This window comes from Armigeres subalbatus, chromosome 2 (assembly GCF_024139115.2).
Source record: "Armigeres subalbatus isolate Guangzhou_Male chromosome 2, GZ_Asu_2, whole genome shotgun sequence".
NCBI lineage: Eukaryota > Metazoa > Arthropoda > Insecta > Diptera > Culicidae > Armigeres > Armigeres subalbatus.
In genome coordinates, this window is record NC_085140.1 from 192123586 (window position 1) to 192149363 (window position 25778).

The following is a 25778-nucleotide window of genomic DNA, read 5'->3' on the forward strand; positions in this document are numbered from 1 at the left end:
AGTCTGATGTAGGCTTCCTCCATCTTCTCAAAGTTACGTGCCATAATATCTATGTCGTCGGCGAGGCCAAATAGCTGGACGGACTTATGGAAAATTGTACCACTCGTGTTAATCCCTGCTCTTCGTATTACCCCTTCCAAAGCGATGTTGAATAACAGACACGAAATACCATCACCTTGCCGTAACCCTCTGCGCGTTTCGAAGGGACTCGAGAATGCGCCTGAAACTCTAACTACGCACATCACCCGATCCATCGTCGCTTTGATCAACCGTGTCAGCTTATCCGGAAATCCGTGTTCGTGCATTAGCTGCCATAGCTGGTCCCGATCGATTGTATCATATGCGGCTTTGAAGCCGATGAATAGATGATGTGTGGGCACGTTGTATTCACGGCATTTCTGCAGTACTTGGCGAATGGCGAACACCTGGTCCGTGGTGGAGCGTTCGCCCAAAACACCCCCCCCCCACGAATTCCCTTGCAATTGGTGCTAGTCGACGGCATAAAATTTGGGAGAGTACCTTGTAGGCGGAGTTCAGCAATGTGATCCAGCTTATCGCCCTTTTTGTAGATGCGACACACGACACCTTCCATCCACTCCTGCGGCAAAACTTCATCCTCCCAAATCTTGGTAATGACCCAGTGCAGCGCTCTAGCCAGTGCCTCACCACCGTGTTTAAATAGCTCTTCTGGTAGTTGGTCAACCCCAGAGACATTGTTGTTCTTCAGCCGGCCAATCTCCTCCTGGATTTCCTGGAGATCCGGAGCCGGTAAAATTATATCCTGCGCGCGTTCTCCCAGGTCCATCACCATACCGCCATCTTCGTCTGCCACATCGCCATTCATTTCGATAACTGTAGCCGATTTACCAGTCAATCTAAAGTGGCTCAATAATTAAAAACTCACCCTTAATAACGGTAAGTTGTAGCGCCTCTTTGGAAGTATTAAAATAAATGAACGATTCCCTCAAAAGCGAGAGAAAACAAATAGGTATTTTTCCGCCTTACAACATTCAAGGTTTATGTCTTCACAAAAATTGTAGCAAACGTTCTTCGAAAAACTTTGTCGAAGACCCCAAGTCCGTAATTTTATTACCTTTGGGATATATTACGATTTATTCCAACAAGTTTCGAACATGTTCATCGATTGAACTTATGGAGACGCATGGTGCTTTGATTTATCAACTCCTTGTGACTAAACTTTTTATGCAGAAACTAAACTGCCGCTAACCGCAAGTCGAGCACATCTGTATATGGAGGCCCATATACAGATGTGCTCGACTTGCGGTTAGCGGCAGTAAAGGTTCATGATAGATATTATGCATACGAGTGAGAGCCATATACATAAAGCTACAATCAAAAATAACCTGGCCTGGGGTCAAGGCCTACTTGAAGATTCATAGGGGTGTTGACGAAATTTGGAACATTGATTTCTGCATTGCATCGTAAAAAATGTTTTTGCAATTCCTGATCATAATGCTGGTTTAACAGTTCGTGTTTGAGTGATAACACAGCCTACTTTTCCATACCAATTAAATGGGTGCTTTAATGCCTATTATGCAACTAAAATGGGTTGCATAAGATCCATTATAAAACTCGTTGGGGTGGTATAATGGAAAACCGATACCAGAACAGTAGTTACATGGCTGTATTTTGCCTAATTAGCTTGGGTTAGTGTTGTGTTAGTATGTATTATCTGCTCCACGTATTGAATGAAATAGTTGGTTGACAAGACATCAAAATTCTCCAAAAGCAGGTTCATCTGCGCTTTTTACTTATTTATTTGTTTTAAATCCATCTGACAGAAGTCTTAATGAATGCTACTTAAACTATTCAAACATTAATTGGGCACGTAGAACGTTTAATTTTTTGTCTAAATATTGACGAAGGCATACCAAACTTAAACAAGTACGCCACATCATTGAAGACACTTATTATAGAGGACATCGGTTCATAACAGCCATATAAAGATCGATGAAAATTTGTAGCGAGCATCCGTTCAAGGCTTCTACGTTGTATCCTATTAGGAGCATTCAGAGATAACCTTGCAAGAAGATTTGGAGAGTCTATTTCACCGTTCAGCACCTTGGCAGCAGTCACAGCTTGTTGAATGGTCCGCCGTTGTTCGAGCGTTTCGATTCCAAGCAAACAACACCGGGCAGTGTATGGTGGGAGATTTACACGGTTCCTCCATGGAAGCAGCCGTAAAGCATAGCGTACAAATCGTGTTTGAATTCGTTCCAGCCTTGATATGGACACCACACAAAATACGAAGATACCAGAATCGACCTAACTAGCGAGGCGTAGTGTTTTTAGACAGCGAATATCGGTGAAATCTCGTGTTTTCCTCATGATGAACCTCAGCTGACGATTTGCACGATCTATGATTCCTGAACGATGATCGTTGAAGGTAAGTCTGGAATCAAGCAGGACACCCAAATCTTTTATATGACTGACCCTCTGAATAGATTTTTCGCCAATTTTGTAATCCATTTGAACAGTGGCTGCAGAGCGATGGAAGGTTATCACGAAGCACTTATTGATGCTGAGCGACATGCGATTAACTTCGCACCAACGAACGAATGCGTTCAACAAGGATTGCAGTCGTTCACAGTCGACTAGACTTTCAATGGAAAGCGATCCTATCTTAAAGCAAAGTCTTCTGCTGCTGAGGTATGACTCCAACCACTCCACCATTGCGTTTGACGTACCAAGCTTAGCCAGCTTGCACAATAAGATCCGATGGTCGATTTTGTCGAAGGCTGCCTTCAAATCAGTGTAAATGGCATCAACTTGTTTTCCATCCTCTAGGTGATTGATGCAACTTGAAGTGAAGAAGATTAGTTGTTACTGACCGGCCAGGGTAGAATCCATGTTGGTCAGTGGAGATTATCGTTTTCGTTTGAGCGAAAAGATAATTATTGATGATTATCTCAAATAACTTGGAACCGGAACACAGTGACATGATACCCCTGTAATTCCGAACATCGCTTTTAACACCATGCACCAACACCATTCAACAGTGCAGATTTTAAATATGATGGCGGAAATCCGATCGGGTCCTGGTGTTGTGTAGGACTTCATCTTCTTCGCAGCATCTCGTAGGTTATCTTCAGTCACGAGTGGAATACCAATGTCGCACAGATTTTCGGGTACATTTGAAGCAGCTAGCATTGCATCATTGACTGTTGCACAATCTGTATTGTAAACGCTCGAAAAATGCTTTGCGAAAAGTTCGCATTTCTCCGAAGCAGTTGTTGCTATTTCTTCGCCAAGGGATACTGAAGCTGGAACACCCTCGTTCTGTTTACGCTTAGAGTTCACGAAATTCCAGAATCGTTTAGGATATCGACGGAGACTTCTTTGCATTCTGTCGACATACTGCATGTAAAGATGATTGTTGAGCGATCTGTATGCATCACTAGCAGCTTGAAAACGACGCCTTTGAAGTGGAGTTCGTAGTCTCCGGTAGTGACGCTGGCATACATTTTTCTCGCGTTTTAGCGAACGGAGTCTACCGTTCCCCCAGGGTGGCTTCGCAGGTAAACGCCTTTTTGGAACGTTCGATGAAAGCCAGTTCAAGACAACTTCGTAAAATATTTGCACAGCATTGTCAACATCAACATTAGCGAGAATTCCGGTCCAATCGACATGCTCTAAGAAGTTATGTAGCGAGGTCCATTGGAAGAGTGTCTTCGTGATCGAATAAGGGCTCACTATTGGTAACGATGAGTGCAATTTCTAGAGGAGGATGCGGGCGATCAACCTTCATTAAAGTGACAGCAACTTCAGTTACAACGCAGGAATCGATGTTGGTGAGCACCAAATCTAGAATATGGTTCCAGGAATTCATTACTTGACAATACTGTTTTAAATTCAGCATGGCCATGGTGTCTAGTAAGCAGGCGCTCGCCAAGCCAACGCTATTGGGTTCAACAGTTCGCTGTGGATTAATTCATTTGTAATCTCTGGCTAGCAGGTGAATCCTTCTCCAACGGTTGTTCGTGTTCGATATCCTGTCCCACAACATTGTCTGTCCGACGCTGCTGAGTAATGTCAACATCACCGTTCCTGTGAGATCAACCCGCCATACACATTTCCTACGTCTTGCAGCACATTGCACCGTTTTTGGACAAAATAACCCGTATCATATTTGTTGTCGACGTTTTGATGAAGTGTACGTTTATTTTGATTATAATATGACCAAGTGTGTGTTTAAAAGTAGTATAATTAGGGGCCGTACACTTATTACGTAAGCAAATTTTCTGGGCTTTTCGACCCCCCCTCCCCCCATGTAAGATTTTTTCCATACAAAAGATTTTTTATTTATATGGGGCGTAAGATATTGACAGACTCCCCCTCCCCCCATAAGTGCCTACGTAATATGTGTACGGCCCCTTAGATAGTAGTATCTGTCTGTACGATTAATTCGAAGAAGATTCGTCTCCACAAGAACGATGATGTCGTACTCGCATCCATTCACGGCCAAAAATAGCTCGTCGATTTTTGTGCGTAATGCTCTAACGTCCTGGAAATACATATGCATTTCACAATTGTTCTGCGAAGGCTGAAATCCAGACCAACATTTGAAAAGGGCGTAACAGCTAAAATTTATTCTTTCTGATTCTTTGTCTACATATATAGCTACATATGTGGACAAAGAATCAGAGGGAATAAATTTTGGCTGTCACGCCCTTTTCAAATGTTGGTCTAGAAAAGATTGCACAGGCGGTGATCGATTCTCGAACTGTTCGAAGAGCAAATACTCGCCTCTGACCATCCATGCACCTCCGCCTTCCTCCAATTATCGCGTTGCCCCAATACGCATGCGAAATGTTCTTTCTCCACGTTGAGCGTGTCATACGGGTCCTGATAATCGTGATCGAATTCGTCCGGTGGTAAAAAATTGGAAGATATCCCGTCACCATAAATCAGCTGCAGCGGGCGAAAATTAGGTGCGGAATCGTCAAGTCTAAAATCAGAATACTCGCCTCTGGTGGAGACCAGTTAGTCCCCACCGGCCACAATATAACGTTCTATTGTTAGTTCATCTTCAGCGCTTCATGGTTTGACGAGCAATGAAATATAGCACGATAATATGGAAGCTGATTATACTCTGCAGCATCATGATTTATTGGCAAGAATGATCATATGAAATAAGTTAGACTGTACCATTTTGGTACAAATTTTTCATATGAAAGCCCATTTTCGTCTAACACAATGATACTTTTATGCCCAGGGAAGTCGAGACAATTTCCAATCCGAAAACTGCCTAGACCAGCACCGGGAATCGAACCCAGCCACCCACAGCATGGTCTTGCTTTGTAGCCGCTCGTCTTACCGCACGGCTAAGGAGGGCTCCGGTTCATATATTATATTAAATGACTTGTACTTTGTTATGCGCACAAGATTATCTGCCACAATATGCCCCTTGACAGTTATGTCAAAGATGATTAAAAATCCATGATACTGTTATTACTTATTTATTTTCCAAGTTTTTAGGACAAAATAATCGCCAAACGACGTATTTTAATATTATCAAGAATTTTTTAGAACATGAGAAATAAGAAAAATATGGTAAAACACATTTTTTGGAGATGTCGCCATTGTTTGGAATATATGTCAAGTTTAAGTCAAAAAGGTTTTGGAATTTTTATTGAAATTGTATTTGATTTATCCTGTGATGACCTTCTCTGTATAACAACGTTAATAAAGAGTAAAAAAATGGATTCGATTTGTAATCTGATGGTTTGTGGATTTGATTATTATTGAATTTGGATTCGATTTGCAATGAAACTGGATTGGATTTGGATTAAATTTGCATTAGACTCAGTAAAGATTGGATTGAACTTAGATTGGATTTGGATTGAATTAGATTTGGTTTGGATCCACCGTTAAGCAGAAGTGTTATCCTTCGAATTATTTACTTCCAAGTAATTCTTAATCATACTGTGCTGAGAATAGTCAACTGTGTTGATTTTAATTCTACCGATTTGCCTCGTTACAATTCGCGCTTGATTCTTAAAAGGATAGCGCAAGGAACAATGTTGAGTGCATACAAGCAAAAACTTAAGAATTCCCATAGCTCAGACGCAACAGTTATACTGACTTCAGTAGTGCCACTGAGCCTGTTTCAGAATAAAATAATAAAATAAACACTAAGCACAAACCGCCAAGACTATGATTGGATGATAAACCGTGTTCACGGCACGGCCACGAAGCTCATAAATTGGAAACAGTAACAAAGGAAACACTGCAAGACGATTTATACCAATGACGAAGTTTTCGCAGAAATTATAGAAATTAATGTGAAACTAATACTATGGTTTGAGACGCGTTTGAAAGCAATTTCCAGTGCTGAAAAAATCCATGCTTCAAAACCAAAATCAAATGAAACGCCAATGAAACTTTTTTTTCAGTACGTTAAACAACTGGTGCCATATGCCAAGTACACTTTATAAATTTTGGATATTAGGCGTATTATTTCATTGATTCTAATATTAGATTAGTAAATAAATTCCATATTTTCCATTAGGCGGATTGAAATACCATGCGCCTCCATAGTGATGACAAACAAATTTTAGCTCTCTGAGCAAAACGCCTTTTCGGTATTCCCTCATATTTCCTGTTTCTGAGATGTTCGTAACAAAACTAGACTAAAAAATAAGTAGGTCAGGCGAAAAAAAAACTCAAAATAATCGAAAAGAAGATAGAAAAAAACCGAAATTTTCCACATTTTGATGAAACATCTAACATTTTGGCGAGGCAAAACACCCTAGTGGGACTAACCTACAATTTACTACGCGTCTCCACACACTTTTCATACCAGAATTCTGATTCGCCGACGCGTGGTGCGTTGTTCTTAGGGGCTGCTAGCTAAAAGGCGTTTTGCGTCATGAGTTTTCCGGCAACAAATAATGTCACCACTTTTTCTTAAATAATATTAACATTATCAATATGGTTAGGATTTTCTACAATGTTAAGATGGCATCAGCTAGTTATATTGTTTAACTGTTGCATGAACAGATATTTTAGTTACAAGATAAAGATTGTCGATTCAATTCCCTTTGTTCTGCTGTCCGAAACATGTGTGGTACCGAACTGTCAAATCGTATGTATTTCTCCTTCATTGACATTTAGCACTCTATCCTCGCCAGCAAAAGATGTTCCGAACAGCGACGACAGCGACAATCTTTATCTTGAAACTAAAATATCTGCTGTTGCATGAGGCAAAAACATCCGTGAAAATAGTTACAGGTAAGACATCAAAGCAGCCTTTGCCTAGCTAGGGCATATTGCCCTTACGCTAAAGAATATTTTCTAAGTAGGTAAGCACGTACGCGAAGTACGAGGCGAAGCGAAGCGTCCATACGATTCAACAGCTCCTTATAATAGATTGTTCTTTTTTTGAGAGCAGTTTTCGCGTGACGTCACGTAGATCCTTATGAAGCTTTTAGAACTGTTCGACAATATGAAATTGTTAGATAAACATTTTTCCATCATTTTCCTTAGTATAAATATATTTTATAACATAGAGCTAAAAGTATATTCAATTCGATTCATAATTAAATTTGATGCATTCAAATCGGTTTCAAATTGAGTAAACTACAGCTACAGGTATTTGAAATAAACTTAGAAGCTGTAGTTTTCAAATACGTAAATTTCTATCATTGCCTAACTCACGAAGATCCTTTCAATCATGAAATATCCTAAAATATCAATAAAAAAGTGAGCAAAGATACGCATAAAATAAGGATAGTATTTCTAGTTTTAAACAAAAAAAGATTTTTAACAAAATTTTCTGCTCTGGCCTTTAAGATCAAAACAAAACATCATCCAAATGTGAAATATTTTAGTTATTTATCTCTTTCTTTCTGTTATTTGTAAGGGTATGCGACAACACATTTTTCCTGACGAAACGAAACGAAACGAAATTAGAAATGCTATTGCTGATTCGAAACGAAACGAAACGAAATTCAGATTTACTTCCGAGTCTTCGAAACGAAACGAAATCGAGGTCCATTTAATTCGAAATTTTACGAAACGAAACGAAATTTAATTTTTTTTCCGCGGAATTTTTATTGAATAGTTTTTTTTGCATTATATACAAATTAAAAAAATCCGCATGAAAAATAATTTTGTATATTAAGTATAATATTGTTATCCAAATGCCATAGGGAGAATCTAGCTTAATTCTACAAAAGGACGTGAGTAACCTGTTCATCATTTTCAAAAGTATGCCCCTCGTAATAAACAACGTAAGCATATTCATCGCTTAATATATCTAACAGACCTCAGTAAAAATAAAAATAAAACGATTTTTAACTGCCATAAACAAATTTCATATTGATTGGATCTGTTCATCATTTTGAAAAGTATTACAGGTTCAAAGTGCTACCCCTCCATCAACATCTTGAATAAAGTCTCCAGGCAAAATTTCAACCTAATTCCTGAAGATTTATTGAATTTGTTAATTTTTCCAAACTGGTCTTTTCAACAAATATGAAAGTATGCAATATGAAAACTGTTGATTGTAGTAGAGAAATTCGACTTTTTCTAATTTTTTACTATGGTCTGTTGGAAATGTTAGGCGAGCATTTTGTTTGGTTATTGTGAGGACATTTTTCATCCATCACTTTTTTCTATAGCGTAAGCCTTGGAAGATAAACGAAAATCGTGACTGCTAGACTCCTGCGGTGGGAGTCGAACCTTAGCAATAATAGCCGTGGAATGCGCTTACTCTAGCAACACCGTTACGCTATCTGAATGTAGGCATTAGGTTACAGTTTATGCGGGACAGTCCTGGGTTCAGCCTACTTGCCTCACATTGCCTGGCGTCTTAGAAAAGTTCTCCGTTCAATGATGAATTTGTAAAGCCTGGAGATTAATTCCATTGAACATGGAATGTAAAGAAATCAGTAAAAGATCTGAACAATTAAGAGAATATAGGGAACTTGAACCGACTGAAGCTGAGGGTCTTGAGGGTCTACTGAAGATATAGAAGATATTGAGTATCTATTCAATTTTCGCAATATTAAACTATACACAGCAAGATCATCACCTCCAACACGCGTCAATACCGAAGCTCCATCACTGCTAGAGATTCAAACAGCCATCCAAAGCATGAAATCGAATAAAGCCCCAGGGTCGACCGCATATCAGCCGAGAAAGTTGACCCCATGACATCCGCTCAACTACTGGATCTTTTATTTCGTAATATCTGGGACACCGCAACTTTCCCGGTCGACTGGATGCAATGTATCTTAGTGAAGGTGCCCAAAAAGGGTGACCTGGCTGTATGCGATAACTGGCGAGGCATTATGTTGCTGTGTACCGTTCTCAAAGTTCTGTGCAAAATTATCCTAGCCCGGATTCAGGAGAAAATCGATGCGACTCTCCGGCGGCAGCAAGCCGGATTCCGTGCCGGAAGATTCTGTGTGGACCATATTGTCACGCTCCGCATCATTCTTGAGCAGGTCAACGAATTCCAAGAGTCCCTTTACTTGGTATTCATTGACTACGAAAAAGCTTTCGACCGTCTCAATCACGAGAATATGTGGGGCGCCCTGAGACGCAAGGGAGTTCCTGAGAAAATCAACGGCCTCATCGAGGCACAGTACGAGGCCTTCTCGTGTAGAGTGCTGCACAATGGGGTCTTGTCCGACCCTATCCGGGTCGTAGCTGGTGTGAGGCAAGGATGTATTCTATCACCGTTACTGTTCCTCATCGTAATCGACGAGATTCTGGTAGATGCGATTGACCGTGAACCAAACCGCGGGCTGTTATGGCTGTTATGCTGCACTCTTCGCGCAACGGCGCTCTGATATACAGAGTAAGCTCAACGACCTTGCCGAGCGCTCCTCTTCGGCAGGTTTAGTCATCAACGTCAACAAAACCAAATCGTTGGATGTAAACACGGTGACTCCTTCCAGTTTCACAGTAGCCGGGCAACCAGTGGAGAATGTTGAAAGCTTCCAATATCTTGGTAGCCAAATGGCGTCAGACGGCGGTACCAAGATCGACATAGGCGCACGGATAAAGAAAGCAAGGGCTGCCTTTGCGAGTTTAAGAAATATCTGGAAAAACAGGCAGATAAGTGAACGCACCAAAAAACGAATTTTCAACTCTAACGTGAAATCTGTGCTGTTATGCGCTACCGAAACATGGTGTGTATCAGTGGAGAACACGCAATGGCTGCAGGTGTTCATCAACAGATGCCTTCGGTATATAATTCGAGCCTGGTGGCCTCACAACTGGATCTCAAACAACGAGCTCCATCGTCGTTGTCATCAGAGACCGATTGCAACAGAAATACGGGATCGGAAGTGGGACTGGGTCGGCCACACTCTAGACTGGAACCCAGCGGGACATCGCAGCAGAGGCAGACCCAGAGGCTCATGGCGGCGAATAAAGAAATAAAAGAAGTCGACCGAAATATAACCTGGCCACAGGTTAAAGCGATAGCCGGGCAAAGCTCAGGATGGAGATCTTTCAAGTTGGCCCTTTGCACCACCGGAGGTGTACAGGATCCATAAATAAATAAAAAAACAGCAAGTTTTTATTTCTGCAGCTTAGCAAAATAAAGAACAGACTTCCGTGAAAAACAGTTATTTGCTGATTTCCAGTAAACTATTTGCTGTGTTTTAGCAATAAGCAGCTTAGCAGTTTGGTGAAAGCTAGGACATGATGTGACAATTTAAACGAGATTGCCTTGTTACTATTCAGGTCGTCGCCAGTGTAACCAAATTAATTTGGTACACAACGTCCCAAACAATATGTTTCAAAACTCGATATTTATCTTCCTTCCTATCTATTATTTATGTAAGAGAAGCGAAAGGTTCAAACACAAAAAAGATTTCACTTGAAAAAATATGACTGTTAGATAAAAAAATAATGTAAGGCTTAAAATCAATAGTTATAAAATCTTTGCAGAGGGGCGGGGACGATACAGCTGGGCTGAAAGTCTCCTTAATCAAGACAATAAAAAATAAAATTATGGCGGACCTTGAGAATAATGTATAAGCCTTAGCTATTAAATATAAACTAACTTTATGCCAACAAACTCGAGCGCAGACATTAACATTTATTGCTAAATATTATCTTTTAAATCCAGCAGCATGTCCAAACTAACAACAAACTGCGCCGCACCGACCGGTTCGATTGTGACAGAAAATCGATACAATTTTGAAGCATTTGAATTATCTGGATCTGCAGGATTAAGAAAATGTGAGAAAATTCTAGATTTCGATGACAAACGGAAACAAAATTATCTGTAGGTAAAGATTAAGTCATTACAATGATTTCAATCGGAAGGATCTGAATCAGTTCCAGAATCTGAAATAAATGAGAAATCAGAGAATGCCCAATTATGGTACATTCTTAAATATGCAAAGATTTAAAAATCTTATAAATCAGGAAAACTTCTGAAGCATCGCCATCCCCATTTTAATGTTTTTAAACAAATGGTTGTTCAAACTGAATACATTCAAAAGACAACGGAAAACGGACAATACTCAGTAGACCGACCAGTGAGAAATATATCGCTCATCGAAGAGTTTCCACAACTTGAGTGCAGGTCGAACAATCGCCTCATAATACATTACATATTACTTACACAACTCAGTCAACTTAAATAAAAACAGAGCACCAAAACCAAACCAAAACGATGACATGTACAAATTATGTTTACGTCACTGAACAATATTATTTAAATTAACAGATACCTATGCATTACGTTTTATGCTTGACCACTAAGGTGGCTCAAAAACACTTTTTCAAATTTTGTTATGGGTCGTCATCTTATTCGGTTAAATTTTATGCCCTGATGCTCTGGACAAAATTTCAGCCAAATCGGTCAACGTTTGGGCGGTGCTAAACTCGTTGGAAGTTTGTATAGAAAAATGTATGCAGAATCATCCAAAAATAGTGATTTGCAGTTGGAACGCACATATTACGATCAAGAACTATAATACTCATTCAGTTCTCGTAGAATTAAATACTGAATGTTATGCAGAAACTGCGAGAAGATTGGAGTTTATTAGGCAAAGATATTAGCATTTTACTAAAGTGTTGTGAGGGTGAATTTATTTCTTTTCAAAGGTAAAAGAAACGAAATTTTCTCGAACCCCTCTTCAGAGAAATGCTAATAACTCAGCCGGGCAAACTCTAATCTTCTCGCGGTCTTCTGCATAACATTCTGTATAAAATTCTTCAAGATCTGAATGAGTATCATAGTTCTTCATCGTAAGTTGTGCCGTCCAACTGCAATTCACTGTTTTTGGATGTTTTTGCATACATTTTTGCATATAAACTTCCAACGAGTTTAGCACCACCCAAGCGTTGACCGATTTGGCTGAAATTTTGTCCAGAGCATCAGGGCATTAAATAGAATCGAATAAGAAGGCGGCTTATCACAAAAATTGAAAAAAGTTTTTCCCATACTAATTTGAGCCATTGACCACTTTCAACAAAACATTGTAGACATTTTTAAGTGGAAAGCTAAATGCGTTTCTGTTGAAGATATAGAATTGTATTACGTGGTGTAATTAAGTCATTACAAAGATTAAGATTTTGAATAGAGTTTGAATGGCTTTATTCAGCGGCGTAGCCGAATCTTTTTATGATATGAATTTTTGAAATATTGGAAATTCATTTCGAAATTCCGCGAAATTCCGTTTAGTTTCGATAAAAGTATGTATTTTCTGTCGATTTTTTTAAATTAAACGATACGAAACGAAATCAGAATATCAGATTTCGCCATCCTTAAATTCCGCGGAATTTCGTTTCGAATGCCCTAAAACGAAATTTTTCGAAATACCGCATATGCTTAGTTATTTGAGTGTTGCGTTTATGTCAAAAATTGCGTCTTTGTCAATCATCATCATCATCATCATCAGAGAAAGACACTTTCAAATTAACTTGTTTGAGATTCCGAAGGAAAGCATCACGCTTGAGTTCTTCATGTCAGATTGCATCGTTGGGTTTTCCGAAACCCGGAGATGACGATTTCAATTTTCGGGAGGGTTGTTTAGAGTAGGAAGCATTTTCGACTCACTGTAGGAAGCATTTACAATACCTACGTATTCATACGATAGCAGGCTAAAAAAACACTAACTTGAAAGGGAGACCAAGTTCTATTTGGAATGCAGAGGCATTGAAGAAAAGGAAGAGAGCATCGTTTCACTCAATTGCAAAAAAAAATCACTCCTATAAATCGTCCAAAATAAAGCCACAATTTACTTTTTACACATGCCACATTTTCTGTTGTTCGGTGCAAAAAAAAAATAAATTCACTGCTTTCAACAATGGAGTACACATGACAATCATTCAATGATCCAAACAATTGTACAGGAACTTACACGTGTAGATTTGTTCCGCGTGCTTCAAGTCTTGCTTGATTTGAAGCGTAATTATAGAATTTTGAGTTTATTTCAACACTGGAATGGATGAATTACATTTTTATTTTTGCCAATTCTACTTTATCCCTAGTCAGTGATAATAGTGCCACACACTTATCGAACACATTGATCGCTTTAAACTCATTAGTATTAAATTATCACAAATTATAAATATTATATACACTTAGTTGAATACCAATTAGGCATCATCGGTAAAAATTTATATCTGCTAACTGGTATTGCAACCCGCAACTGGGGAATATTGCCGTTTCGTAATCTTAACTCAGTATTAATTTTGCACTACCCTTTCAATAAAAGTAACTGAGATTTTCAGGAATTTATTCATCCACGTGGCATGCATAACAAATCTGAGTGATGATGAAATTTCCCATACGAAAATGTTTTAGACTGAACTAGACTTAAAACTTTTATCCTGCCTACCACGATACTGGTGGACATAAATTAACTGAATCCTAACAAATATCACTTATATTCATTATTTCTACTTGACATGGAAAATGGTCATAAAATTATTGAATTATATTTTATGTACCGTTATTACCAAGCACATTAACCACTTGCAGTTGCAGTTTCGTCAACAGTCATTTACATATGTAAATTGCTGGGCCTTATTTAATTCTATTGCGACTCTTAACATTCTCCTTTAAAAGCAGAATACAGACTATCCACATATTGATGACTTGGAAGTAACGCCGATATAAGGTAAAACATGATGTTATATCACCAGAAAATTCTCCGTTACGAAATACTTTTGCACATTTATCTATAAGCTAAATTTGTTTGCAAACACGTCTGATTGTTCGATACAGACCAAATTCTTATCTCTGCCCGACTTATTTCAATTAGCACCCAAAGATGCAAACCAAATACGTATCACTGAACGAGAATTTGTTCCGAAGATTAGCGACTGTCTGACGTTAATATTCACCTTTTTATGTATTCCTGCTAGATGATAGAAATGCTGACTTTGAGATCTTCTCTTCCAATTTTTAAGTAAAATACACGATCACCTCCACTAAGTTATCTCAAAATCACTTGAGAACATTCACAATTTCGTTTCTTGTTTCACCGTGACTTCCTTGAACTTCGAGATACAAAAAACCACCCTTCTTCGCCACTTAACGGCTATCCCCAAGGCTACCAAAAGCCTTCCCCAACACTCTCTTCGCCGATAAACTCCACCTTCAACCGAGGAAGGATTCTTTGCAACGAAACACAAAAAATGTAGCACTACGGTCACTGGAATCGCTTGCTGTTTTGTAGTTCCACTAGAATTTCACCCGCGAAAACAAGCGCGAAAGACCCGAAAAAAGCCCGTTTCGCGAAGACCTACTGGCCCTTTAAAATCACAACACCCAAAGACTCCACCAACAGTCAATCCCCATGGACCAAACCGGTGTATTTGAGTTAAAGCCAAAGAGCTGTTCAAGTGTCGAAAGCCGAAATGCAACTGATTCTCGAGCGCCGTGCCGCGGTTTGGCAAAACCTTTCTCGAGCGGTCCGACGACGGCTGTACGACCTGATGTTGGCGTGTGGGAAAAAAAGGAGGAACATGAATGAACTCGCCTCTCACCTAACTTAGTACGGGGAGTTCATTTTCAAGCGCTCCTACTAAGGAAAAACGCCGCCAAGTGCCGGGACTGATCAGTCTCTGGCGGGCTTGTGCATGGGGAGCATACGCAAGAGATGCTGCGATGCCGTCGGCTTGTTGTGATACAAGCGTTGCTGCACTGTGACCGGCCGGCCGGGTGGATGCGATGTCGCGTAACGGCACGACGCGATTCGGTGTTCATGCGGGCGCGACCAGCAGTAAGGGGACAATTGTTGCGGTAGTGGCTAACGGCGAGAAAGCGTGGCCAGATTTATTGTTGCTGTTAATTTTACGTTCTAAGATAATTCGTACTTGTAAAAAGTCAGTAAGCATATATGATTATTTAAAATATACACGGTTTGGTCTAGAGATAAAACACTCCATGTTATCAAAGCAACTAGTTTGTACGTTGAATCGAGTTCCATTGATTAAAACACTAGTTGGCGTTGGTCATATTCTTAATATGCCCACAGATAATTTAGATTTTTTTCACTACCAAAGTTAACGACAGCTTACTTATAGCAAACAACCCGCATAATGAAAAACGACATACCACGTCGTCAAAATTACACATGCGATATAAGATATATTGTGGTCTGCGTCTAATTCGTTATTATGCAGGAACTTAGTTCAATCAATCGAGAGCAACGGATGGACAGTATGGTTAAAATCCCATCATAGGCGTAACCCAGGGCGTGACTAGAGTCCATGATCCATCAGACCGCATCGTGCTTTCGTGCTGTGCGGTTCATTTCTCTCTTTGCCGAAGGAAGTTTTTAACACCATCCGAAGCTTTTTTATTTCCATAGTGCTTCTCAGCGCTTTTTGTACCTACTGACCACGGTACGATCTTTGCTTGGACGCGTGCCTTTGTTTCACGTTGGACCCGTTTGCGGAAGTAAAATTCCGACAAGCGGTGGTAATCCTGCAGGGACACCGTTCTGGGAAAAACCTCTTAGAAGTTCACGTCTCCACGCTCAGCAATGAGCATTAATAAAAACAAGACGAAGGGGGAGTCTCTAAATTCTCCACTTCCTTCCAAGAAACAAGGTTTCAAGACCGTCCTACCAAAGCGCGGAAAAAAAGAAGGAAGGTGGAGACTTCAGATATTCCTTCTAACTCTAACATTAAAAATAATTCTTCTCCTATCGAACTGAGCAATCAGTTCGATTTGATTCATGTCGAATTTGAGCAAATCGAATCTATCTCTAGCCCAACCCAGCCAACACAAAGTCGCATATGACCGCGAATAAGTATACATGGTGGAGGCGATATAGGTGTATACCTCCACTTGACTGCATGCAAAGTGTACGTATATGGCCTCCACTTTGTACACTTTTTCGCTATGATATACGATCTTGTGTGGGAACTGGGAAGTGATTCGATCAATGCGAAAAAGCAAAGGATTCCGCCAATTGTGGTATCTGTTGCCGAGTTTTTTGGATTTGAGTAACGGAATGAGATTTTGAGTAACCTTCAAGGGATCCAGGTTTCATTTCAGATTGCCAGGAAGGGTGACTGTCGCGTTTTGCCAGGATCCTTTGACGATCGCAAACATATTCTTCAGTATTTAACTAAGAAACGCCATAAATTCTTCGCATACGACGACAAAACTGAGCGATTGTTCAAAGTCGTTTTGAAAGGTCTCCCTAGTGACGACAAATCCCTGGATGAGATTGAATTGAAATTTCTCAATTACTTGGATTTCCTCCAGTCCAAGTAATTAAGATGAAAAAGAAATCTCGCTCTGGTAATTCCCAGAGAGGTATTGACGTAGGACTTACGTCTCTCTTTACTATACCGGATGTCATTTTAAAATATTCAAATCGACCGCGTTACGCTGTGTTGAAAGATTTTAAACGTTAATAGCGTTCGTCTCAGTGGACGAATTTCTGCGGTAAGCCCCTCAATCGACAGATTTCAAGTATGCCTTTCATGTCCATGCTTGATAAGACCCGAAAAACTTGTTTCAATAGGCATGAAACTGTTTTCAATAAAAAACATTGAGCTCAAGGGAACCTATAAATATGGGTACCGCATAATTCTTGCATCATTCCATTACCACGTTCTGATTGGTGCAGACACCAGCGAATGAGCAGCCGCTGGGTCTGCCGAGAAGCCATAAAATAGCGCAACGCGATTTTTCCTTTCATTCTGACCGGGACAAGCGAAGCAACTGCATCATTGATTGAACAGCACTTTTAATAGGGAATGAAGTCTGCATCGACCGCTTTTCGGCTCGTCACCATCGAAGCGACCATCATCATCCGAAACCTAGCCAGCACATCAGCAGTCCACCCTACAGACCCGACAAAGCAGCAATGCTGAGCAGATACCGGCAGCAGCAGCAGAGTCGAGCTGAGACCGGCCGGCATCGGTTCTGAGCCGAGACAGGCTGAAGAAAAGCCACATGATGCAGCACGTATGTCTAAAAAACAAACGGTTCTTCAGAGAGCCAATAATAGAGATCAATATCAATGCTTTCAATACCCTTCGGGATAGAAATTGTACTTGGGTGCCAAATCCAATATTCTAGTGATAAAATTTTATGCGTGATTTTCATAAATAGCGTCAAAACTAACAGTAGATAATTTTTCTGATTTAACCGCGAAGTGGACGAAGGACTTCGCTTGACCATGCCTTTAAACATTCATAAGATGTCCAAATCTCTCACATAATCTTATTTGGATAAAGAAAACACCGATTACAACTAAAACATTAATAAACTATCAATCGATTTTTCATCAAATGTTGGATTTTTTGGCATTGATCAAGAAATATCTAGATAAACATTGTTTGCTACTGACCGCACACAAAGCGAACGTGACTGAATGATCGTCCCATGTTACCAATTCTAAATCTTATCACTAGAAATCCCATGTCCGGGTGTTTCCTTCCTTCTACTACTAACAATGTTGTCTCAGAAAAGAACACGTATGTACTTCTCACCGGAACTGCAATTCTAAGCTCACTTGCCCGGCTTATTGGCCTGTATCAAGCGAAAAGTCCCGTTAGGAAATAGACGCCAGTAGCGAGCAACAAGCGTAAAAAAGAAGAAGCCCTTCTCGAACGCGTTGATGATGATGACGCTTTGGCTGACAAAGAAGCGGGATACAAGACACTAGCTGATTGGCCCACCAATTGGGAAGCAGAGAAGATTCAAAATAAGGTATAAAAGAAAAGTGCATTCGCTCGCAGAGCATTCAGTCTTTTATACCACCACTAGAAATTCGCGGTTATTTGAAAAGATCGTTTTCTTACTTTTTGGACTTAGTTGAAGCAAACAGCCTTTTTCAAGGCTCTAACAGTTAAAAATAATGTTCTTCTTCAGTCGCTATCGCATCGGATTAGAAAGCTCTTCAGTGGAAGAGCTGAGACACAGTCTACCTCTCCTGCTGAGCCAACTTGTGGTTTATTTCAGGCAGTCCTTCAGTGGGAATTTTCCCTGAATATTTTTTTGATGATTCTTGTTCGAGGTAGATTTGATTTCTGTGTCGGTTTGATGAGAAGATTTTGCCAAGGAATGGAATGCAACGCCGATTATTTATCCAAAATAGTTGATGTGATAAATTTGGACATATTATGTATCTTAAAGGCATGGTCAAGTCAAGTCCTACGTCCACTTAGCGGTTATGTCATAGACATTACCCACTGTTCGTTTTTCTCTAGAATTTTAGTAAGTTCACTTTAACAAACTAATTTTTCAAACATGCCTACTTATGCAAGCATCGCTGCAGGCAGGCAAAATTTCATTTCTGAAAATTAACCGACGATGAATGATTAGGTAGCACACATTGATATCACATGATTGATGCAATGTTCAAAGCAAATACCAAACCTGAAGCTGTTCAGGTTGGTATCAAATTTACTCAAAAAATTGTTATTGCACTTCGTTTTAATGGATCCAAATAATTCTTTGAAAATTTTGAATTGGAATGCCCGCTATTTAAAGGGTAAGGAAGATGAATTATTCAACTTTCTATCAGTTCATAATGTGCACATTGCCATTATAACTAAAATCCTGGACTCTTCATCAAAAGATATCCAAATTATTTAATTTATCGAAATGATCGTCTTGACAGCGCCTGTGGTGGGGTCGCCATTGGCATTAACGTATCAAACATAAATTATATTCTTCGTTTGAAACCAGTTTTCGAAATTTTGGGAGTTTCAGTTGAAACAAATTTTGGACAATTCTCTTCTATTGCTGCCTACTTGCCTTTCCAGTGCAATGGGCAGCAAAGAAATTTGTTAAGAGCTGATCTTCAAATTCTAACTCGCAACAAATCCAAATTATCCATAATTGGTGACTTCAATGCCAAACACCGTTCATGGAATAATGCTCAAAGCAAATCCATTGGTAAAATTTTATTTGAAGATTGTTCTGCGGGATATTATACTATTCAATATCCCAATGGACCAACTTGTTTTTCTTCCAGTCGAAATCCTTCTACAATTGATTTAGTTTTAACAGATTCAAGTCAGCTGTGTGGCCAATTGGTAACTCATGCTGACTTTGACTCTGATCACCTTCCAGTGACGTTTGAAATCTCACAAAAAGCCATTAATAATCCAATCAGCTCGACTTTTAATTATCATAGAGCTGATTGGGATTTATATAAACCGTATATCGATAGGAATTTTGATGTTGGTATTCCTCTGGATACCAAAAGTGATATTGATAATGCTCTCGTATCTTTGACAAATTTAATTGTCGAAGCCAGAGGCATTGCAATTCCTAAATGTGAAATTAAATTCAACTCCATTATTATTGACGTCGATCTTCAGCTACTGATCCGTCTTAAAAATGTGAGGCGAAGGCAATAGTAAAGAACTCGCTATCCCGCGTTTCGTTATTATGTGAAATACGAACTTTGAGAATAATGTCTCGAAGTTGGATTCTATTTCGAAACCCTTTTGGAAATAAACGAAAATTCTTAAAAAACCTCAAAAGCCGATTCCAGCACTTAAACAGGGAAATAAAATTTTATTTCCAAATGACGAAAAGGCTCAAAAACTTGCTCAGCAGTTCGAGAGTGCCCATAATTTTAATCTAGTGAGACAGTCCAATAGAGGATCAGGTTACACGGAGCTTCGAAGACATTCTCAATCAACATAATGTTTTTGACCCTTCGTTGGGAACTAATTTGGATGAAGTGAGATCTATCACTAGAAAATTTAAAAATATGAAAGTCCCGGGTGATAATGATGGTATTTTCTACATACTTATCAAAAAAAGTTCCTGAGAGCTCTTTACCCTTTTTGGTTAATTTATTTAACAAATGTGGAGTCTCCAGTAGCTTTGCGAGCAAAGGCGTAGGATTGCCAATCCGGAGATGGCGAGTTCGATTCTCGGTCCGGTCTAGGGTGTTTTCGGGTGGGAAACATTCTCGACGCCCTGGGCATAGTGTATCCATTTGCCACACAAGATACGTACTCATGTAATGGCGGGCATAGAAAAGCTTTCAAGTAGGCAGTTATTAAGAGCTACGAATTTAATTCGGCTCAACAAATCTGAAGGATATTCAACTGGAGTGACTCTTCTTGATATAGAGAAAGCATTTGACAGTGTTTGGCATGAAGGTTTGATTGTAAAATTGATTAATTTTAATTTTCCTCTGTACATGTTAAACTGATTCAAAATTATTTATCAGATCGCTCACTGCAGTTAAACTATCAGAATTCTAAATCTGATAGATTACCTGTAAGAGCTGGTGTTCCCCAAGGCAGCATACTGGGGCCCATATTGTATAATATTATTACTTCTGACTTACCTGATTTACCACCAGGGTGTCAAAAATTTTTGTTTGCAGATGACACGGGCTTTTCTGCCAAAGTGCGAAGCCTTCGTGTCATTTGTAGTAGATTGCAAAAAAAAGTTTGGATATTTATTCCACTTACTTGCAAAAATGAAAAATTTCCCCGAATGCTTCCAAAACTCAGCTTATAATTTTTCCACATAAGCCGAGATCTTCTTATTTGAAACCTTCTAGCAGACATATCGTAACTATGAATGGGGTTCCAATAAATTGGCCTAGCGAAGCTAAATATTCAGCACTTGTGCTAGATCAAAAATTAACTTTTAATAGTCACGTAATGTAACAAATATATTAAGTGTCTATATCCACTTATAAACAGAAAAACAAAACTTTGTCTTACGAACAAACTTTTGATTTACAAACAAATGTTTAGACCAGTCATGTTGTATGCTGTGCCAGTATGGACTAGTTGCCGCAGTACCAGAAAGAAGGCGCTTCAGAGTTTTCAAAATAAAATTTTCAAAATGATTCTGAAGTTGTCTCCGTGGTATAGTACCAATGAACTTCATAGAATTTCTAATATTGAGACATTGCAACAAATGTCTGCAAAATGGTGGGTTGACATCAAGGAAGGACTGCCCAACAGAGCTCTGGTCCCCACAAGTTCCTATCTCACGCTTCCACGGGTCGTCCGATGACAAAAGACCGCCAGCTAAGGGTTGTGTACTTAGCTGGTAGTGCAGCCTGGGCACTGTTGTCCTTCTGACATCAGCTAGAGTGAGAAGGTATGCCTCGAACGTCTGTTCACCAGGAGGTGCGGCTCAAACAGCGTCTGCCTGGTACCCAGCGGCTGATCAACGAAATGCTGTATCGCGTCAGCTATACCTAAGGTGGCAGCCCCATCAGCGCGATGTAGGTAACGCGACCCCGGTAAGGTAGCTTACTGAAGCCTCTCATATACCACGAAAAATGGAGATAGAAGAAAAAGAGAACGTTTTTTTTGGCAACCGACCCGGCAACGAAATAAGGACTATGATTGGAAACTCGGTACCTGGAATGTCAGGACCCTAAATGAACCTGGACGAGTGAGCCTTCTGGCTCGCGAACTGCAGAAGGTTGGAGTGAACGTGGCAGCTATTCAAGAAGTCCGATGGCCCAGATCCGGAGAACGTGAATTCCGAGCCGTGGACTCCAAGACCAACACTGCATTCAAGTATAACATCTATCACAGCGGCGGCGGAAAAGCAGAGCATGGGGTTGGTTTCGTAGTGATGGGCAAGCAGATGAAGCGAGTGATGCGGTGGAAACCCATTAGCGAACGAATCTGTGTGTTGAGGATACGGGGCAAATTCTTCAATCACAGCCTGATCAACGATCACGCACCGACAAACGATAAATCCGACGACGTGAAGGACACGTTTTATGAATGTCTATTGAGAGTTTTATGAATGCCTATGGAGAGTGCCCAAAGCATGACGTGAAAATTGTTATCGGAGACGCTGACCCTCAGGTCGGTAGAGAGGACTTTTTCCGTCCCATAATCGGTAAGGAGAGCCTTTACTCTGTTACCAATGACAACGATCTACGGCTAGTAAACTTGGCTGCTGCCAGAGGGATGGCCATCAGTAGCACCTACTTTGCACGAAAGAATATCCGAAAGCACACCTGGAGACACCCAAATGGTGAAACTTGCAACCAGACAGACCATGTTCTGGTGGATGGGCGCCATTTCTCGGATGTTATTAATGTGCGGACATTCAGAGGTCCGAACATTGACTCTGTTCACTACCTCGTTGTCAGTAAAATTCGATCACGGTTGTCAACTGTATCTAATGAAAGATCACAGCGAACGATGCGTTACAATATCCAGCGGTTGTTGGCGGAAGGAGTATCGGCTGAGTACCGCCAGAAGCTCGACGAACGGATAAGTGCAATCAACGTTAGCGACAACATCAACGATCTATGGGAGTCGATCCATGGAGCGGTGAGCACAACAGCATGAGAAGTGGTAGGCACTGCACAGAGGCGACCCAGGACGGGTTGGTTCGATGTGGAGTGTCAGAGAGTGACAGACGAGAAGAACGTTGCCAGAAGCCGAATGTTGGTGTCGGGAACCCGATCGAATAGAGATCGGTACAAGGAAGCAAGAGCAGCCGAAAAACGTATTCTGTTCAACAGATTGAGACCGCTTGAAGGGTCCTTCGTCGGCGAATACCAAGCAGGTTTTCGTGAGGGCCGATCAACGACGGATCAAATGTTTACCCTGAGACAAACCTTTGATAAATTCCAGGAGTACAACTTGCAGACACATCATATGTTTATTGAGGCGGCGTACGATTCAGTGAAACGGAATGAATTATGGCACATTGTGCTTGAACATGGTTTTCCGGCGAAATTGATACGGCTGATTCGTATAACGTTGGACGGATCGAAATCAAGTGTAAGGGTTCGGATGAAAGATCGACGTCATTTGTTACCTTAGATGGATTAAAGCAGGGTGATGCACTCTCGAACCTACTGTTCAATATAGCGCTCGAGGGAGCGATTAGGAGAGCTGGCGTGCAAAGAAGCGGTACCATTATCACAAGATTACATATGCTCCTGGGTTCTGCGGATGATATCGATATTATCGGAATTGATCGCCGTGCCGTGGAAGAGGCTTTTGTGCCTTTTAAGAGGGAGACAGCGAGAATTGGACTCACGATCAATACCAGCAAAACGAAGTACATGGTCGCTGGCAATCAACGTGGGTTCATTAGTGGTGGTGGTAGTGAAATGGTGCTGGATGGTGAAAAATTTGAAGTGGTGGAAGAATTTGTGTATCTTGGAACATTAGTGACGTGCGATAATGATGTTACCCGCGAGGTGAAAAGGCGTATTGCAGCTTAAGTCCCGTAGTCTGCAAACGAAAACAAAACTCGCGCTGTATACTACTCTGATTCTTCCGGTGGCTTTATACGGCCATGAAACATGGACGTTAAAGGAGGCAGATCGGAGAGCTTTCGGAGTGTTTGAGCGTGAGGTGCTGCGGACAATACTCGGCGGTAAACAGGTGAACGGTATCTGGCGGCGTCGCATGAATCACGAATTGCACCAGGTATATAAAGGGCTGGATATTATTAAGCTTATACAACACGGCAGACTACGCTGGGCTTGTCACGTTGTTCGTATGCCTGAAGAACGTCAAGCGAAGATAATAATTAGTAGAGAACCCGGAAGAGGCCGCAGGCTTCGTGGAAGGCCGCGTACACGATGGCTTTTTGCAGTTGAAGAGGACCTGAGGGCGCTCAATGTTCAGGGCGACTGGAAGCGATTGACCCAGGATCGAGTCCAGTGGAGAAGGATACTCCATTCGGCGTAGGTTCATCGTAGAGCTGTAGCCCATCAAGTATCAAGTAAGTAAGCAACAAATGTCCAACAAAATAATTTCCAATTTTAGACAATATTCGTTGCAATCTTCTTAGCTCCTTGTACTTTTAGCACAGAGAACAGACGTTCATCTTCATTCGCGTACTTGTGTAAAACTTAGTACTGGTCATTTTGAAGTATGTCGTTATGCCCCCGTTGCGCGGTGCTAGTGTGCTGATGAATATGGTTAAAATTTGCCGTGTTTTACTTTTTAGCGCTAGTGTTCATTCTGAATCGCTCCTAGGCTCGCTCCTAGGTGGCAGCACTACATTGTTTATGAAGTGTATGCCAACGCCATCACTTAGTGAGATTGAGTTTTTATGTCGGGCAGCCTGCGTTGGCGGCGCTGAGGAGCGATTTAAATCTTTACACACGTTTTTACAGAAATTTTGTTCGAGGATCCATGTCTGTTCTCTGTGCTTTTAGTGTAAATTAGGTTGAGTTTAGTTTAAGTTTAAAACATTGTTATTCCTACATGGTCCAATTCAACCAGAGGAAAAATCCTACACATTCACACATTGGGCTGCGAAATGGTGAGTCGACATCTGGGAAGGAGCGACCTACACAGCTCTGGTCCTCACAAGTTTCAATCTCACGCTTTCACGGGTCTTCCGATGTTAATCGACCGCCAGCTAAGGGCTTTGTACTTAGCTGGTAGTGCAGCCTGGGCACTGTTGTCCTTCTGACATCAGCTAGAGAGAGGGGGTCCGACCAAGGGGACCATCGTCCCTAACCCCTAATCCCAAGGCGTTAAGCGACCCGTGCCGAGGGGATGTATGGCCAGAAGGGTGAAATAATAAGCTAGGCCTTTAACGGTACCTGGGCACCCTTCACAGTAATTGGCCCTTACCGCGTCATGCTGGGCTCTGGCGTGGTGGACCTCTTTTCCCGAGCAACTCGTGGGACCAAAATGGAAAACCAAGCCAATTCTTCAATTAGTGGTAGTAGTGTAGGCGACAACCCCTTTGCAAGAGGTGGGTTGTTCAGGTCTCTACCTAGGAGGCCAGAAGCAATAGTCGGCAGCTCGGTGCGCAGCGCCAGCGTGGGTCACTTAACTTTCTCCCCGGGAACGCTGGTAGAGGTTATGGACGGCCCATGGCTTGTGGGGACGATGAACCGCAAACGCGATGGGCTTTCGGCCTTCGAGGTGGCGACGGAACAGCTGGACGCCATCATCGACCTTGCGTCATCGAAGCATAATATCAGTAAGGACCTCAAGAGGAGCTTGCTGATACTTCGAAAGTCGATGTTGGACGCCAAGCTGGAGAGGGCGGTCGGAACGGCCAAGTGTAAACCCATGAAATCCGTGAAGTCGAGGTCTACCCAGACTGAGGCCCAAGGATTCGCGGACTCGAATCGACCAAGGGCGTGCAAGCGAAGACGGTGGTGCCAAAGTCTACCCAGACTGAGGCTCAAGTTTTCGCGGGTATGTCGGGGGTGACTGCTCCAAAGGAGCAGACACATAAACGAGGGAGACAGTCTCCAGGGGATGAGCTCCATGGGGGCCGCTCCAAAACGCGGAGGGTTACTGCCCCGAACAAGTTAGTGGGGCTGGGAAGCTGAAACCCGGCCAGGTACCTCCAAAACCGGGGGAGGACGGACCTG

General features: G+C 41.2%; 1 protein-coding gene across 4 annotated transcripts in view; it reads right to left on the bottom strand.

Moving 5' to 3' along the window:
* The window catches only part of LOC134211417 (uncharacterized), a 401264-nt gene extending 386374 nt beyond the window's left edge, over positions 1-14890 (bottom strand). For 3 of the 4 annotated variants that reach the window (XM_062688240.1, XM_062688242.1, XM_062688241.1), the window contains exon 1: positions 14344-14889. The gene's annotated coding sequence lies outside the window, so the exon portion shown is untranslated. Of the gene's footprint in view, positions 1-14343 lie in introns of all 4 variants that reach the window. The other variant, XM_062688243.1, reaches the window with a different exon arrangement.
* Between the last annotated feature and the right edge of the window lie 10888 nt (positions 14891-25778).